Below are 18756 nucleotides of genomic sequence, written 5' to 3'. Positions count from 1 at the left end.
GAAGAAAGTAGTGTATATAAGACAAACACACATATATATTAAGAAAAAATAAAACATGTTGAAATAGTAGAAATTGGGGGGGGGGAGATTATACAACACAATTTTAATATACTAATCCGATGCTCTAGTCCTCAAGCTTCTAATTCATGCAGAGTACTTGGTTTCACATATATTGGGATGTGAGGGTGGGAGAATAGAGGGTGAGGGAAAAAGAATCTTAAAGGAAGAAACAGGGATTGTTTTGGTTGTAGCTCAGTATCTTTCCTGCTTCGCTTCCCATCCAGTAGGTGGGGTCCTCTATTGTTAGCTGGTATCTCAGCCCTCAGAATGGTGAAGTTAACCAGGGTGTCACTGTGCCAGGGCAGTGGCTGCTGGGGATAGGGGGGAGTTAGAAACTGGGTACCTGGCCAGCTGGAGTTTTAACCTGGAGGTTGCCCCCACTGAAGATGGTGATGAAGGTGGCCCAGGATGGAGGCACCTGCTTTCAATGATGGGGTGTCGGATCAGGTGGGGGAAGCTGGGCGTTGGCCTTGAATGATGAATTCAGAGACAAGCTCTGTGGCATGCAGTGTGTGGCTGTTGGCTGTCTTCAGAACCTGTGTGAAGTTCTCGGGTGTAGGCAGGGTACTGCACTTAGGGAACTATCTCCACGGTTGCAGAGTCCCAAGATGGCAGCGACTGGGGGAACCCCCGGTGGTATATGGGGTTCTCACGAGAGTGGTGGCTGGAATTCCTATTCATGGTGTCCTGCATGGGAGTGGCATCCATGATTTCTGCTCTGATGGGTGGCGAAAGTTCTTTGCAGGTGCTGCTGTCACCTATGCTCTTGCTTGGGTACCCAGTAGTCCTGTGTGAGTGAATAGTTGGGAGATGTACTCTGATAGTGAGGCCTGGAGCCCTGGACGAGCACCGTAATCCTTTTGCAGAGGCAGGAATATTGCTCACAGAGAAACAGTATTCTCACTACTCAGAGAGCAACACAGAGTGCTGCCTCTTTCTGGCCCACCATCTTGGATTCCTGCCTGGTTTATTTCATTCATCTCCAAATTCCATCAAGAATCTCCAACCACTATGAATTACCAGAATTTCTGAAGTGTGCTCTGAGGACCCTGGAGAGTCCTCTTTTTATAAGGGCCATAGGATCTTCTCATCCTTAATGACTTGTCTGCAAAGTACTTGGTTTCACATATGTTGGGGATGCGACATATTTTCTTCACATGCTTTAGATAAAGCAATGCATCACTACAAATTGAATGCAGAAGCAAATATGAGAATTAAGCTGCAAAAAGAAATTCACACAAAGCAAACCAGGTTTTTTCATCTTCTTAGACTCATGACTTTTTAATAATAGGGACATTTTACTTCATTAACTTTTGTTTTGAAATAATTTCTATACATAGATACATCATTTGTTGTTCATATCCATCCACCTTACTCTACCTCACACCCCATCCCCAAGAGTGTGCCTTTCTCATTCCCTAATAGTAATCCCTCTAGTTTCAGGTTCTATTATTATTATTATTACTGCTGTTATTATTATTATTTAGTTTCCACACATGAAAGAGAAACACAATCCTTAAGTCTGACTTATTTCATTCAATATATGGTCCTCCATCCAGTCTATTCATTTTCCTTCAAATGACAGGTTTTCATACTTCATGGCTGAATGATACTGCACTGTAGATATATACCATATTTTTATCTGTTGAGAGGTACCTAGGCTGATTCAGTGTTTTAACTATTGTGAATAGTACTGCAATAGACATGGAAGTACAGGTATTTCTTTCATACGCTGACTTCATTTCCTTTAGATGTATACCCAGAGTGGGATATCTGGACCATATTGTAGTTCTTTGTTTTTTAAGGAAATTCCTTACTGTTTTCCATAGTGACTATGCTACTTTACATTCCCACCAACAGCATATAAGGGTTCCTTTCCCCTCAACATCGTTTTCAGTGATTGTATTTTCTTTTTTTTTTTTTTTCCACAATAGTCATTAAGACTGGGTTCGGTCTATACCCAAAGGACTTAAAAACAGCATACTACAGGGACACAGCCACATCAATGTTTATAGCAGCACAATTTACAATAGCTAAACTGTGGAACCATCCTAAATGTCCTTTAATAAATGAATGGATTAAAAAATGTGGTACATATACACAATGGAATATTACTCAGCAAAAAAAAAAAAGAGAATAAAATCATGCCATTTGCAGGTAAATGGATGTTGTTGGAGAAGATAATGCTAAGTGAAGTTAGCCAATCCCCAAAAAACAAATGGTGAATGTTTTCTCTGATGTAAGGTGACTGACTCATAATTGGATAGAGAGGGAACATGGGAGGACTAGATGAATTCTAGATAGGGCAGAGGTTTGGGAGGAAAATGGAGGGGGGCAGGGGGTTAACAATGATGGTGGAATGTGGTGGACATCATTATCCAAAGTACATGTATGAAGACATGAGTTGGTGTGAACATACTTTATATACAAACAGAGATATGACAAGTTGTGCTGTATATGTGTAATAAGAATTGTGATGCATTCCGCTGTCATGTATTTAAAAAATAAAAGCAAATTAAAAAAAAAAAGACTGGGTTGAAATGGAAACTCTGAAGGTTTTTCTTCTTTCTTTCTTTTCTTTTCCTTCCTTCCTTCCCTCCCTCCCTCCCTCCCTCCCTTCCTTCCTTCCTTCCTTCCTTCCACTGGGGAATAAACTCAGGGACACAAGCCCACTGAGCATATCCCCAGCCCTTTTTTTGTATTTTATTTAGAGACAGAATCTCACCAAGTTTTATAGCACCTTGCTTTTGCTGAGACTGGCTTTGAACTTGCAATCCTCCTGCCTCAGCTTCCTGAGCCACTGGGATTACAGAGAAACTGAAGTTTTGATTTTTATTTCTCTGATGTCTAAAGATGTTGAGCATTTTTTCCACTTATTTGTAGGACATTTGCATTTTTCTTTTGAGAAATGTCTGTTCAGTTACTTGCCCACATTTTATTGGATTACTTGTCCTATTATTGCTAAAGTTTTGTTGTTGCTAAAGTTTTTGAGTTTTCCATATATTTTGGATATTAACTCTCTTATCAGATAATAGCTGGCAAAGATTTTCTACCATTTTGTAGGTTGTTGCTTCATTGTGTTGGTTGTTTCCTTTGCTGTACTAAAACTTTTTAGTTTGATGTAATTCCCATTTGTCAAATTTTTCTATTTTTTTCCTGTGCTTTTGGAGTCCTGTACAGAAAAATCATTGCCTACGCCAAATCCAACATCTTGAAATGGGCCTCACCCCATTTTTCAGATAGTCTGAGTTTCCAGTCTTACATTAAGGTCTTTGATTCATTTTAAGTTGATTTTTGGACAGAGTGAGACATAGGTGTCCAATTTTAATCTTCTCTATGTGGATATCCAGATTTCCTAGCACAATTTGTTAAAGAGGCTATTCTTTCTCCAATATGTTTTTGGCAACTTTGTTGAGTATCAATTGACTGTAGATGTGTGGGGTTTATTTCTGTTCTATTGGTGTGTGTATATTTTTATGCCAGTTTTTGTTACTGTGGCTCTTTAATGTATCTTGTAGTCTGGTATTATGAGGACACTGGCATTGCTTTTTAAAAAAAATACCTTTATTTTATTTATTTGGTTGGTGCTGAGGGTCTAACCCTGTGCCTCATACTTGCTAGGCAAGCACTCTACCACCAAGCCACAACCCTATCCCCCGGCATTGCTCCTTTTGCTCAGAATTGCTTTGGCTATTTGGGGTATTTTTTTTTTTTTGCTTCCATATGAATTTTAGAATTGACTTGTCTAGTTCTCTGAAGAATGTAATCGGTATTTTTTTGGGAATTGTATTGAATATATAGATTGTATTTAGGAGTATGGACCTTTTAAAAATATTAATTCTAGTTTAGGAACAAGGGAGGTTTTCCTACATTTTAGTGTCTTCTTTAATTTCTCTCATCATTATTTTGTAATTTTGGTTGTAGAGGTTTTCACTTCCTTAGTTAAGTTTATTCTTAGGTGTTTTATCTTTTCTATTGTGAATGAGGTTAGTTTCACGATTTCTTTCTTAGCAAATTCATTATTGGTATATAGAAAAATGTACTAATTTTTGTATGTTATTTTAGTATACTGCAACTTTACTGAAGTCATTTATCAGTTCTGAGAGGTTTTGGTGGCATCTTAAGATTTTTCTATGTGTAGATTTCTGTCATTTACAAACAGGGATAGTTTGACTTCCTCCTTTTTGATTTTATCTTTTGCCTAATTTATCTGGCTAAAGTTTCTAGTACTATATTGAATAAGTGGGAGTGGGCACTATTGACTTGTTCCTTATTTTAAAGGAAATATTTTCAGTTCTCCATTCTGTATGATGGTTACTTTGGGTTTGTCATATTTAGTCTTTGTTATATTGAGATAAGGTATGTCTATACCTAATTTGTTCAGGGCTTAAATCATGATGGGATGTTGAATTTTATCAAATGCTTTTTCTGCATCTGTTGAAATTTTTGTATGATTTCTTATTCTTGATTGTATGTATGTGCAATATTTGTTCATTTGCATATTATGAAACATACTTGTGTCTTTTGATATGCTCATATTTGATTTGCTAGTATTTTATTCATCAATTTTTATAGTTTTAAAGTTTTATAGTTCTGCCCTTGTCAGATTTGCTAACAGGGTAGCGCTGACCTCATAGAATGAGTTTGGAAGAGTTTTTTTTTCCCCCTCCTTTCAATTCTATGGGATAGTTTGACATGCATTGGTGTAAGTTATTTGCAAGTTTGATTACCTCAGCAGTGGGATCATGCAGTTCTGCACTTTTCTTTGTCATTACTTGTTATTTGCCTTTTCAGGTTTTTGAATATCCTCTTGATTCAATTTTTGTAGTTTACATGTGTTCCTAAATTTATCCATTTCTTCTAGATTTTTCAGTTTGTTAGCATGTAGTTTTTCAAAATAATCTCTATTGATCCTTTTAATTTTTATGGTATCAGTTGTAATGTTTTTTTTTTCACCTTTAATTTTGTTTATTTAGGTGAGCACTCTCTCTTTAGTCTAGCCAAGGATTTGTTGACCTTGTTTATTTTTCAAAGAACCAACTAATTTTTCTTTATACTTGAGGTAGGAGCAATTGAGAGTGGAATGTGTACAGTTACATGCAAAGTTTCTCTTTGCACCTTCTTAGACTATATCTCCAGAGGTAGAACTATAGTCAAAATCTTGGCAGCATTGCTCTAGATTGCTTTAGCATGTCTCTGTGGGTGGAAGAACAATGGAACCTGAGTTTTCTCTCAACCTTGTTAGGGACAGATGCCTGTGCTTGGTGCTGGGAGAGGAATTGCAGAAACCGTACAGGAAACTACCCTTGGTTCTGGCACCCATGTGCTGCAACTGTCTACACTATTGGTCTCAAAGAGCAGGCCTCTGGATCCCTAGTTCTTGCAAATGGACCCTGCATCACAGCATCCATTCTGCATAGTGTAGTAATTTCTGTAGGCTTGTGTCAGTAATTCCATTAAGCCCAGTCTGGCTTATGAGGTAGTACCCACTGGGCCAGTGCAGTAGAATAAATATCTATGGGGTCACAGACATGGTATTTTAGTCAATTTTCTTGCTGCCATGACCAAAAGACCTGATAAGAACAATTAGAGGAGGAAGAGTTTATTTGGAGATTCGTGGTTTCAGAGGTCTCAGTCCATGAATGGCTAACTCCATTCTCTGGGTCTCAAGGTAAGGCATAACATTATGGTGGAAGTATGGCAAAGGAAAACATCTCAGGACATCACATCAGGAAGGAGAGAGAGCTCGCTCTTCAGAGACAAAACATATACCAAAGGCATACAGCCAGGGACCCACCTCCTTCAGCCACACCCTACCTGCCTACAGTTAACACTAAATTAATCCCTAATACTAAGTTATCAGGAGAATAATGCACTGACTAGATTAAATTTATTATAACCCGGTCATTTAATCTTTAAACTTTCTCACATTGTTTCACACATAAGCTTTTGGAAGTTACCTAATAACCATAACACATGGGAATATACAAGGGGTTCTGACCTCTAGTGCAGTCCAAATTCAGACAGTAGGCCCCTTTTCAAGATAACTCCTGTTACCGCACCCTGTGATTTAGCTGGGAGATGAAGTGAATTCCTTTTCCAAAGCCAAACCACTGTGCTGAATTCAGTCTCATCTATTTAGGTGTAAAGCCTATATGGACTATGAAATTTTCCAATAGCTAGGATTGCCAGTATCTGTGCTAATAGACTTTTCTGGAACTCTAAATTTTACCTTTACCCCTAGGGAGAGGACCATCCAATGCTGTGGAACCAGGTCAGCAGGTACAAGGATATTTTATTTCTCCTGCTATGCTGCTATTCCAGGTCTCTGGGTTTTACAATGTTCCCATTATTCTGCTGTTGAATTCCAGTGTTCTTCTTTCCTTTCTAACCCAAACGTGCAGCTGTATACCTGTTGCTTAGGCTTTTCTTTATGGAGGAGCAAGTGAGTACTGGGTGCCTCTGTTCAGCCATCTTGCCCATACCTGTGTTCTTCCAACCTTAATATTAAACTTTTGAGATCTTATATCCATTTTTTATTATATCTTGGACCACTTAGACTTTTACTATCACACATGCTGATAGTAAAAATCACTGATTTTTCCTGCCCTGTATTTATAAAATGTATTTATATATTTCAGGGAAATTAATAAAGTGGTAATTTAAATTTTTACTTTAAAATTTTAAAGCCATAAGAACTGTGATGAATTATGTGAATCAGTTTATATCTATTCTAATGTGACTGGGCTTATTCTAGAATGACCCTGGAGTAGGAGGTAATAGCATTTTGCTGGTCTGTAATGTCTATTTTTGTAAACCCTATCTCAAAGATCTGAAATGTCCACTGCTCTTCTGCTTTTGACACAGTCTAATTTACTTCTTCCTCTTTCTCCTTCTCTGCCTTTACCTGAGGCAAAGGAAACCCTTGATGTTATTTATACCCATTAGTGAAGTTAGAAATGGAAATGTTTGATTATTATTCTGTGGTTGCTGTAACTCAGTAGCTGATCTTAGCTCTACTTCAAGTTGAAGCTCTGTTATCATTTTGAATGCTCTTTCTATCTCTGATCTTATTCATATGAGATAAGTCAAGAGTTCTCTCATCTTGAGATAGGATTAGAATACTGAAGAGCTACATAGCACGCATTCAATGTTATCTAATTGTGTATGTACTCAGTAGCTTTGTGACCTTGAACAAGTTGATTAACCTTTCTAAGCCCCAATTTCTTCATTTTTAGTGACATCACCTATCTCATGGGGGCTATACAAATAAGTGAACTAATCCATGTAAAATGTTTTTCATTGTTCCTGGTACACTAAACATACAGTGATGACATCAACCTTTTTGGTGATGATTACGTGAATCATCATCATTGTTTATTAATAATATAATAGAAATGATGTCATTTTCCATTTCTTTGCAACTGGAAGACAAAGATAAATAAAATTATATACTCTGTTACTTCTTTGGCAGGGGGCAAAAAAGCTGTTTCTGTAAGTAAATTGTGAATTTAGATATTATTTTTATAATGGAAGGTGAAAAAGCCCCCTATTGCTGAGATTTAAGAAGGTACCATATAAGGAAGAAAGTTGGTCCTCAAATGCTTAAAGGCTATTTATACTTACAGGAATAATTATGGAAGTGGATATCTCAGAATATTTGAAATGCAAATATGTAGCTCCTTAGGGCATCAGACTAAATCAATAGCAAATCATCTTTAGTAGTCTGACACCATAACTAGGTACATAATTAGTCCTTTTGAATCAGGGAATATCATGCTAAATATAAGTCTATTGTTTCTTTTAAGGAATACATTCTTAAGAAATATGCAGATACCAGAAGGTTGAGGCAGGAGGATCACAAGTTCAAAGCCAGCCTCAGCAACTTAGTGATACCCTGTCTCGAAAAATAAAAAATGGTCTGGGTTTGTGGTTGGTGGTTAAGTGCCCCTGGGTTTAATCCATGGTTAAAAAGAAAAAAAGAAATATGGAAATATCCATCCATCTATTATGTTCTCAAAGTCTCACTTGGATTCTAGTGCAAGTTGTACTCTCTAGGAGTTTAGATGTATATCACCTTTACATTGCTGTGACCAAAATATCTGACAAGAAAACCCAGAGGAGGAAAAGTTTTTCTGGGTTTATGGTTTCAGAGGTTCTGTCTATGGTCAGCCAGCTCCATTTTTTTCTGGCCCTGAGGAAATGCTGAACATCATGGCAGAAGGGCATGGTAGAGGAAAGGTGTTCAGCTCATAACTGCAGGGACGCAAGGAGAGATAGCAAGGAGTCAGGGACAAAATATAATCCCTAAAGCAATGCCCCCCCAGTGACCTGGTTCCTAGAGCCATGCCCTACCTGCCTATGGGCAATACTTAGTGGTCCATCAAATGGATTAATATACTGATGAGATTATACTCATATTCTAATCATGTCACCTCTGCACATTCCTGCATGTGAACTTTTGGGGAATATGTGTGCAAATCATAGCAGATGGAATTGGAAGAGATTTTAAAATCATTTACATTATTCTTTTATTAAGTTAAGTACTGTGTCCAGGTTAGATAGTCAGTGATAGAGCTGGAAACCGAAGTTGGTCTCCTGACTCCTAGTACACAGTATTCTTCCATGTCATTCTGTCTTTGTAGTTCTGCTTCACAACATTTCCATTTTCTTTTAAAAATGGGTTTTATTTTGCCCTAAAACCAAAATATTTTTCTGTGACTACTAATTTCCATTTTTATTGTGACAATGAAAAAGATCTTTAAGTTTAAAAAAATTTGTTCGATAGCTATATAGACACAGAAAATAGTTTCAATAAAAGAGGTATTTATTTCTGTAAAGCACAATATAGAGTTTTATTGAGTTGCTATGAATTTAGATATTAAATTGTCTGAGGAAAGAGGCTGCTGTAGCCAGGAAGAAAATAAAAGTTTCATACAAGTAAAAGAGTTTTAAGTGGAAGTGCTAGGATAGGCTGATGTGGTTTTTTTTTTTAGTTGAACACAATATCTTTATTTATTTATTTATATGTGGTGCTGAGGATCAAACCCAGAGCCTTGCATGCCCTAGGCAAGCACTCTACCGCTCAACCCCAGCCCCAGCCCGAGACAGGCTGATGTTAGTTGGTGATTTGTTGATTTGAAAGAGAGGAAAGAATGAGGTAGTCAAGGTGTATCATGAGTTGAAGCAAGAATACTGAATACATTAAACTGTTGATAGGGTCTAGAATAAAAACAAAATATATGAGCCATATAGTAAAATCACCTAAGATGAAAAACACCTGTGGAAGTACTTTGGAGAGAACTACCTGGCCACAAGATTGCTATATTTTTCAGTTCTCTGTCCTTTATTGAATAATAAAGTGATAAAATACCCATAATTGGCTTGTGTTCTCAATGTGCTTGTACTCATATTACTTTCATCAATATATGTTTGTATGTATCTGTTCTTTTCAAAAGCAAGAATTGGGTCTGTTAATCTATAACTAGGTTTGTTTCCTTGAAGGTATGTATTAACATATGCCTATATGGTATTATGATAGAAGAAGATAGTATGTTATATTAAAAAAGATAAGTGAATTTAATTTGAATTTGGTTCTCTAATATTTTGAAGGAGCATTCTTCTGTTACATTTCAGTACTAAAAGTTATATAGTATGTTCAATTTAGAAAGCATATTTACATGCATTACTTCAATTATAAGTCTAAGATTTGTTTGGTTATACTAACAGTATGAATTATAGATTAAAAGTTAGTCACTATAGATATTGAAATGTGATAAAACTCAATAGTTTTTTGAATTCCTATAAGACTATTGAGCTTGAAATAACAATCTTTGAGCTCAAGTGACTTATAATATGCTAGGGAAGAAACACAAGTAGTAAAGAATAATCTGCTTTTATAGTAAATTTAGTAATACATTAGCATGTATAACATATCCCCAATTAAATAATTGTGTATATGGGGCTGGGGATGTGGCTCAAGCGGTAGCGTGCGGCCCGGGTTCGATCCTCAGCACCACATACAAACAAAGATGTTGTGTCCGCCGAAAACTAAAATAAATAAATAAATGAATAAATAAATATTAAAATTTTCTCTCTCTCTCTCAATAAATAAATAAATAATTGTGTATAACATTATTCAAATGTGAATGCTTTTTCTGTTATGTTATTATGTTATTATTTGCTTTTCTTTTATCTATATCTTACCAAATTTTATTTTGCAAGAAGTTAGATGTTCCCACAACTTACAAGCTCGGAACTAGAGGACTCAAAATTTAAATTAAGGAAGGGAAAAAGATGAAATATGTTAGTTAACATAGTAATTTCAGAAGTTAGTATGAAGTATATGTACTACAGGGGGAATAAACTTTATTTTGCCATAATTTATCATGATACACTGCTGGATTTGATTTGTTAGTATTTTATTTAGTATTTTGTACCTGCATTCATAAATCTTTCTTGCTTTATAAAGCTGTAAACTGAAATTCTGTACACTGTGTAATGTGATGAGTTTCCTGAAAAATCACTACTGCTTCTCTCTCTCTCTATCTCTCCGTCTCTCTCTCTCCGTCTCTCTCTCTCTCTCTCTCTCTCTCTCTCTCTCTCTCTCATGTACCTCATGTTTAACATGGTAAAAGACAATTTGAGCAATCAGGGGAAGAGTTTGGGGTTAAATTAATGGCAAGTACATAAAAACTAAGCAAATGAAGATAATAATAAAAAAAACCCAGGGAACAAAACGTGTGGCAAAATAAAGAGCAGTAACAATAAAATGTGAATAGTTATGATTTATTGGGAGAATGGGTATATGAGAAGTACACTTAAATGTGTGATGGGGGTGGGCTACAAAGGAGGGGATTCTTATTTTTTTAAAGTCAGTAGCAATATAAAAATGTTATCTTGAGACACATTAGATAAAAATATCAATAACTTTGCAAAATGAATTAGGAAATGAGTTTTATGAATATGCCATATATTGACTTGTTAAACTATGTATATCATAGTGATAAAAATGAAACTAAAATTAAAGATAAAATTTATAAAAATCAATAAGTTAATAAATATTTAATTTCTGTGATATCTACTTCTGAATATCTTATAAACTGGAGGGGATTTGTGCTTTATTTTCCTATAATTTTATAATCAACTCCCTTTTGAATCTTTGAACATGATAATTTTCTTTCTTATAAAAGAATTCCTAATCTTACTGTGAAATTAGTACCAAAGACCAGTGGCATTTGCATGGGCGGACAGTTTGCCATCCTTGTGATTATACAGCAGACTCATTTTTTTAAAAAAAATCACAGTGTGACAGTTCATAGGAACTGGTTATTTCTGTCACCATTATGCTACTCTGTGGTGTCATATGCCTGCCATATTCCTCTTAGTCTTTTCTTTCATCTAATAGAGGAAAATTTTCGGCAATATTTTTAATAATCTAAGATGACATCAGATTTAGGGAAGAGCTGGCTGCACAGTTCTAGTACTGATTATTTTTTGCTTTCCAAAGTGGCAAAATATGTTATATCTGTCTGAATGTTGCCTATTATGGAAGACTAACCCAGATATTTTAATGTCAAATTATATGGATTCATGACTTAATGCACAAATTTGAGAGAGTTCATTTCCATTTTCTGGAATCAAGATCTAAAATGAATCTTCTCACTCCATCCTTTTTTTATCCAGAGTATAACTTTTGTAGATTAAACCAGACAAGTGAATATCAGAAAAAGTATATGCCATATAATAGTAACTACTTACAGGTGAATCTTATACCTAGGATTTTTAAATAAAATGAAATTACTCCATGACTGCAATATTCTATCTCCTGTTACATGTTATTTTTTTCATACTTTCTAGTTTCCAGTGGTTATTACATTGTATTATTAGGTAAAATTTGGTGCAATGCTTCTAGGAATTCTATGTTCACACATAGTACTTATATGCCAATGCTATAATTTATATTTGGATATGGATAAATGTGTCTATATCACAAACATGCTATATAGCATCAAAATTCTTTCTTTAATTTTTCAGGTTGATGATTAACACAGGAGAACATTCTTCATAAATTAATGTGGTCTACTAAATATTTACCTCCTTTAAGGAATGAGTGGTTTCAGAGTGAATTAGAATGAGTATTAGATTATTATAACAGACCATAATAACTGTGGCTTAAACAATATAGAAATGTTTATTTCTCTTTTTTTGAGTCTATCCAAACATAAGGGACCCAGAACTGATTCAATGACTGTGTGCTGTGAAGAACCCAATACAATCTTTCTATCTTGTTGCTCTGCCATCCATATGGCTTCATCTAATGTTCTGAGATAGCTGATCCAACTCCTGCTATTATATTTCCGAGCCAGTAAGAAGGTGCAAAAATTAAGGACTACTTGCTTTTACATTTAAAAGTATATATCATTTCTGTTCTCATTCATTTGTTCAGAATCTAGTCTATCTGCAATGGAGGCTGCAGTTTTTAACTGGAGCTATGTTCTGAACTAAATGAGAAATTATAGGCAATCTTTATCATATGTAGTTTGGGGTTGTTTTGAAATATGATAGTATTAAACCTGTATAACCAGGCCTAATATAAATTCTGCTTTGCCTCATTGTACTGCTCTCTTTTCTTCCCTGGTCCTTCTGTGTACATATATATCCTCAATATATATTGAGGATGAAAATTAAAACTAAAACATTCAGACTTTTCAGACTTACTATCTAGGTTCTGCTAACAGGAGACACTTGTGTCAGATTAAAAAGTAGAAAGATATCAAACATCCTTTTGCTTCTGGTAGTACCTGTTGCGGTATCAGCAATGAGCAGAGGCTTGTGTATTTTGTCCTTAGGGTAGTAGCAATTTCCTTAAATCAGGACAATATGACCAGCTCGTGTACATATCTGTAACCAATTCTTTCTGTGCTGTAAATATCTAGAGAGATTTGTGTAATTGTTGATATAGTTGACCACTTCATCTCATTCCTTTTAATATTTTGAGGGGAGAGTAATAAAACGAGTGAAGCAAAGTAGCATTAAAAAAAGTTTGATATTTAAAAAACTTAAGTTTTTGTTGTTGATGATGACCATCCTTTGCTATTATTTTACTTTACCAACTGAGCATAAATATATTTCAAAAACCTTTCTGACTCTCTAAAATAGAATTTTTTTAACCTCGACACTGCCATCTTTAGACCCTGTTCTGCAATGTTTTTCTTCTTGCCCATTTTTTAACTACATTTTATCATTCCACTTGATGACTTTGATTCTTTTGAAATCACCTCAATACCCTAAGTGGCCCTAACATCTTTTTTTTTTTTTGGTACAGGGATTGAATTCAGGGGCACTCAACCACTGAGCCACATCCCCAGCTTTGTATTTTATTTAGAGACTGAATCTCACTGAGTTACTTAGCCCTCACTTTTGCTGAGGCTGGCTTTGAACTCGTGATCCTCCTGCCTCAGCCTCCTGAGCAGGTAGGATTATAGGCGTGCACCACCCTGCCTGGCTGATCCAACATCTTACTGCATACTTTGTGTGATGATATGATTTGGTATTCTTGAGGAGAATAATATTCTTTTTTTTTTTACATTGAGATACAATATACATTTCATTGGTGTTTAGTATATTCACAGAGCTGCCCAAAAACCACCAGTCAATTTTAGAACATTTTCATCACACTGTTAAGTGGCCACTTAGCAGTCAATTACCCTGAACACTAGGCAACCACTAGGATAAATTCAGTTTCTATAGATTTTTCTGTTCCATACATTTCATATAAGTGGAATTATATAATATGAGTAGTTTTTCAGTTAACAAAAAGTGTTCAATACTCATCCATATTGTAGCATGTATCAGTATGTCATTCCTTTTTAAATTTTTTTAAATTGTTGATAGACCTTTATTTATTTATATGTGGTGCCGAGAATCATACCCATTGCCTCATACATGCCAGGCAAGTGCGCTACCCCTGAGCAACACCCCTAGTCTCTGTCATTCCTTTTTATTGGTGAATAATATTCCGTCTTATGGATATAGCACAAGCACATTTTGTTTATTAATCAGTTGAAGGACATTGGAGTTGTTTCTTTTTGGATGTTATGAATGTACGTTTTAACATTTCATGTTGTTATATTTTATATTTTCATTTCTGTTGAGTTTATATCTAAGAGCAGAATTGCTAGATCATATGGTAACTAATTTCACATTTTGAGGGACTGACTATTTTCCAAAGAGGATGCATGATTTTACATTTCTACTAGAAATGTATTAGTTCAGTTTCTTCACCTCTTCATCAACATGTGTTAATATATCTGTCTTTTGATTATAGTCATTCTAGTTTTTATGCAGTTTATTGTTGTAGATAAGATTTGCAGTTTCCTAAAGACTAATGGTATTGAGTATCTTATTATATGCTTATCATTTGTATATATTGTTTGCATACAAATCTTTTTGAGATCTTTTGGCCATTTTTAAAATGAATTATTTTTGTGCTTATCATTGAGTTATCAGAGTTTTTATACATTGTGGATATGAGTTTCTTTTCAGGCTGTTGATTTGCAAATATTTTTCCTATTTTGTGAGTTGTTCACTTTCACTCTCTTTGTGGTATCCTATAAAGGATATCCTATAAAGCACAAAACTTTTTAATTTGAAAAAATTTCAATATGTCATTTTTTTGTTTTGGACTTTGGGTGTCATATTTAATAAAGCATTGCCTAGCATTCCACAGTGTAGACATATATAAAAACATCATGCACAAGTAAGGAGTCCAACTTATTTTGTTAGCATGTAGATATCTAGTTGTTGAAGCACCATTTGCTGAAAAACTATTCTTTTCTCATTGAGTTGTCTTGGCACTGTTCTCTGTCAAACTATTGAAAATATGAGGATTTATTTTTGGAATCTTGATTATGTTTCATTGATCTATATGTCTGTCCTAATGCTTGTACCTTATTTTCTTGATTACTATAGATTTGAATAAGTTTTGAAACCAAAAAATCATGAGTCCTTCAACTTTGCTTTGTTTTTTGAAGATTGTTTTGCTATTCTTGATCTCTTGAATATTCTTATGAATTTGGGGGTGAGTTTTTCAATTTCTGCAAAAAAGCCAGCTGGGATTTTGATTGCTTTGATTCTGAAGATCAGTTTGGGCAGTTTTACCACTATACCAATACTAAGTCTTTTAATATGGGATTCTTTTCCTTTTATTTAGATCTTCTTTAATATTTTTCAGTTTTAAAATACTTTTTAGGGCACAAATTCTACACTTATTCTTAAATATTTCACTACTTTGGGTGTTTTTTTTGGAAATGTAATTATCTTATTTCATTTTTAAAATTTCATTTTTATATAAAGTCCTCATAAAATCATACAATATCCTTATGAGAAAGAATTGAGTTTCTACTCCCAATTTTGCTACTTGACCAATCAAGAAATAGTTTTAATAAAAATGCTTTGTATTAGTTAAATCAACTCAAGTTTTCTCTACATCTGAGAACAATAATGTCATTTTTCTTCTCTTAATATTGATGGAATGCTTGATCATGAACAGTATCGTGTGCAACTATCAATAAATAATGTCTTCATTGAATGAATGATTGTGTGAATAATTTTTAAATTACATATGTTTTATAAGCAACTTTCAGGAATTTAAGGAACATGGATCTAAGAGACATGCTCGAAACAGATTCATTTAGCTGTTAAACAAAAGTAGTGTAAAATATAAATTTTGAATGGAACAAAAGTATTAATTATAAATGAGTAACAGTGGAAATCTAAACCATATTTTGTCATTGGCAGTACAAATATCCTCAACGGGTCTCACAATTGACTGTTTAATTTTTTTAAAATGTGTTTATCTATACACTATAGTTATATACAATAGTGGGATTAACTTCAACAGAATCATACTTGCATGGAATATAGTTTGCTGCATTTCAGTCCCCAGTACTTCCTGTTTCCCTCCCCTCTTCTCTCCCCCTGTTCTTCTTCTATTCTATTGGTCTTTCATTTTATTATTTTTTAATTGGTGTTTTATAAATATACATAAATGTGGAATTCACTGTAAGATTTTACATAGTAGTTCTGTATAATCATTCTTGCTGAACTCCTTCATTAGTTCCAAATTTTTAGTGTGTTTCTTGGGGTTGTGTATATACAAGATTCTGTCATATACAAATACTTTTATTTCTTTCCAATCTCGATTTGTCTTCTTTTTCTTATCTAATTGCTCTGAATAGATCTTTCAATACAATATTTAATAGAAGTGGCGAGAGTGCATATAATTATCTGTTTCCTAACCTTAGAAAGAAAGCATTAATTCTTTCAGTAATTGGTATGATGTTAGCTATAGGTTTTTGTACATACTGTTTATTAGATTGAGGAGATTCTCCACAATTTCATCAATTGTGTTTTAATATGAGAAAGGATGTTGAATTTTCTGAAATTCCCTTTTTGCATCTGTTGATATGATCAAGTGATCTTTGTCCTTTATTCTATTGATACATTAATTAAATTTTCAATGTTAGAATGATATGTCAAAATACATTCTACTGTATATATAACTAAAAAGAACAAATAAAAAAAATAAAAAAATTAATGTTAAACCAGTCTTTCATTCTTGAGATAAATCTCAACAAGTCATATGTTACTAGAATCCATTTGATAGTATTTTGCATCTATATTAATAAAAGTTATATGTATTTAGTCTTCTTTTCTCAACATGTCTTTGCCTGCTTTTTTATTTTTTTAAATCAGGCTAATATTGGCTCATCATTCATTGAATGAGTTGGAAAGTGTTCTGACCTTTTGTGTTTTTAGAGAGGAACTGTATTCTGATTTTTGTAATCCACAGTGCTCTGTAAGAAAAGTATGAATCTCTTCCTCTTGACAATTTCATGTTGCTAAATCTATATCAGAAATAAACTATGTCAGAATCAAGAAGTAAATATTTCAGTTACGAGTCACAACTGAAAAATAGTATTTTTACCAACTGCCTAGCAGAATTCAAAACACTCTTGTCAGCTTTAATGATGTATGTCAGTTCCCTATGGCTAGCAGGTGTCTCCCAGCAGCTAATATAGGATATTTAGTTATTGTATCCTTTTGTAGCCTAGAAGGACCTCTTTCACACTCTATGTAGAATAGATAGAGCAGTGGAGTTGGCTGCATGCCATGTGATACACGTGCTTTAGCAGAACAAAGGAGCATAAATTGGGCTTGCAACAGAGAAAGTTATTCCCACACACGGCAATGAGCTAAGCACAGACCATGTAGACATTTTATCTCTTGGTAAGGAAGTGTTCCAGGTACAATGTATTCTCCTGCAGCCAAATGGGTGTCAAAAGACTGTATGAGATTGCCTTTGTCAGCACCAGTTTAGTTGAAAATTCTTTGATTCTAAAACAGTAGTTGATTGTTTAAGAACATTATGAAATATTCATATTATAATAGGCTACACGTTTACACATTTTTTGTGAAAGTACGTTGAGTGAAAAAAACAGATCATGATCATGGATCATGTAATCTAAACCTCATGTATATATTATGTAGTATATACATACATGTTCTTGTACGCTTTAAAAAAAGGAGGGAGTTATGCTTTTCTTTCTCAGGGGAAGAGTTTTAAATTAACTACATGCTGTGGTTGATTTTTTTTTTATCTTGAATACTTACAAATGTAGCATTTTGTTATCACAACATTTCAACTAGGAAACAATTCTGGGAGCACCAGATACATAGATGAACTGTATATAGAATTTGTCCTCTTCTGACCTGAGTCTTCTACCCTTTGAAAAGATACAGCATATTCCATATTAAAATGAAAATATTTCTAACATTACATGTTCCTTCTCATATGTCTTTTCCTTAATGAGTTCCTTATATTTTTATGTTTTTCTTTTGTGTTAATATGAAAACTTTCAAACATCAGAAAAGTCGAAAGAACTTGTGAATTCTCATGTGTGTATTCTCACCACCTAGATTTGACAAGTTTCATTTTGCTGTATTTATCACATATCTATTCATTCTTCTTTTCATCTCTCTGTATTTTGGAGATGAATTTTCAGCTTGCAAATGTCAGTACAATTTAACACTTCAGAATGCATAACATTACTTTTTCTTAACTCTTTTTGAAGAACAATCTACATACAGAGAAATCACAAATTTTATTGTATCATTTGATAAGTTTTGACCAACATATACACTTTTGTAATATAAACCTCTATCAAAAATATTGAATATTACTTTCATTCAATTAAGTTCCTTTGTACCACTCTCCAGTCAGTTCTCCTCAAAGTAACCAGTATTCTGATTTTTTTCACCATAGATTTGTTTTGCTTATTATATATAAATGGAATCCTACTATATAAACTCTTTTGTGAGTGGCTACTTTTATTTAGCATAATGCTTTGAAGAATCATTCACGTTTTGCATCTATCAGTAGTTTATATCTTTTAATTATTGAGTAGTAGTTTACAATATGAGGATACCATATGTTTTTTTAAATTATCATACCACAGTTTTGTTTTATTTTGGACATTTTGGCTATTTCCATTTTTTTTTACTATTATAAATACAATTGCTGGAAGTATAATTAGATAAGTCATTTTGTGGAAACATTTTTAAATTTTCTAGGTGCATATATAGGCATGGAATTGCTAGGTCATGGACTAGGTATATGTTTAGTTTTATAAG

At 34.1% G+C, this 18756-nt stretch overlaps 1 protein-coding gene across 2 annotated transcripts in view; it reads left to right on the top strand.

Annotated features, from left to right (window-relative positions):
- The window catches only part of Stxbp5l (syntaxin binding protein 5L), a 334167-nt gene that overhangs the window by 27486 nt on the left and 287925 nt on the right, over positions 1–18756 (top strand). The gene's annotated exons all lie outside the window — the stretch shown is intronic.

Source organism: Marmota flaviventris, chromosome 8 (genome assembly GCF_047511675.1).
Source record: "Marmota flaviventris isolate mMarFla1 chromosome 8, mMarFla1.hap1, whole genome shotgun sequence".
NCBI lineage: Eukaryota > Metazoa > Chordata > Mammalia > Rodentia > Sciuridae > Marmota > Marmota flaviventris.
The sequence above is the reverse complement of the archived record's forward strand: the minus strand, read 5'-3'. Positions and strand labels throughout refer to the sequence as shown.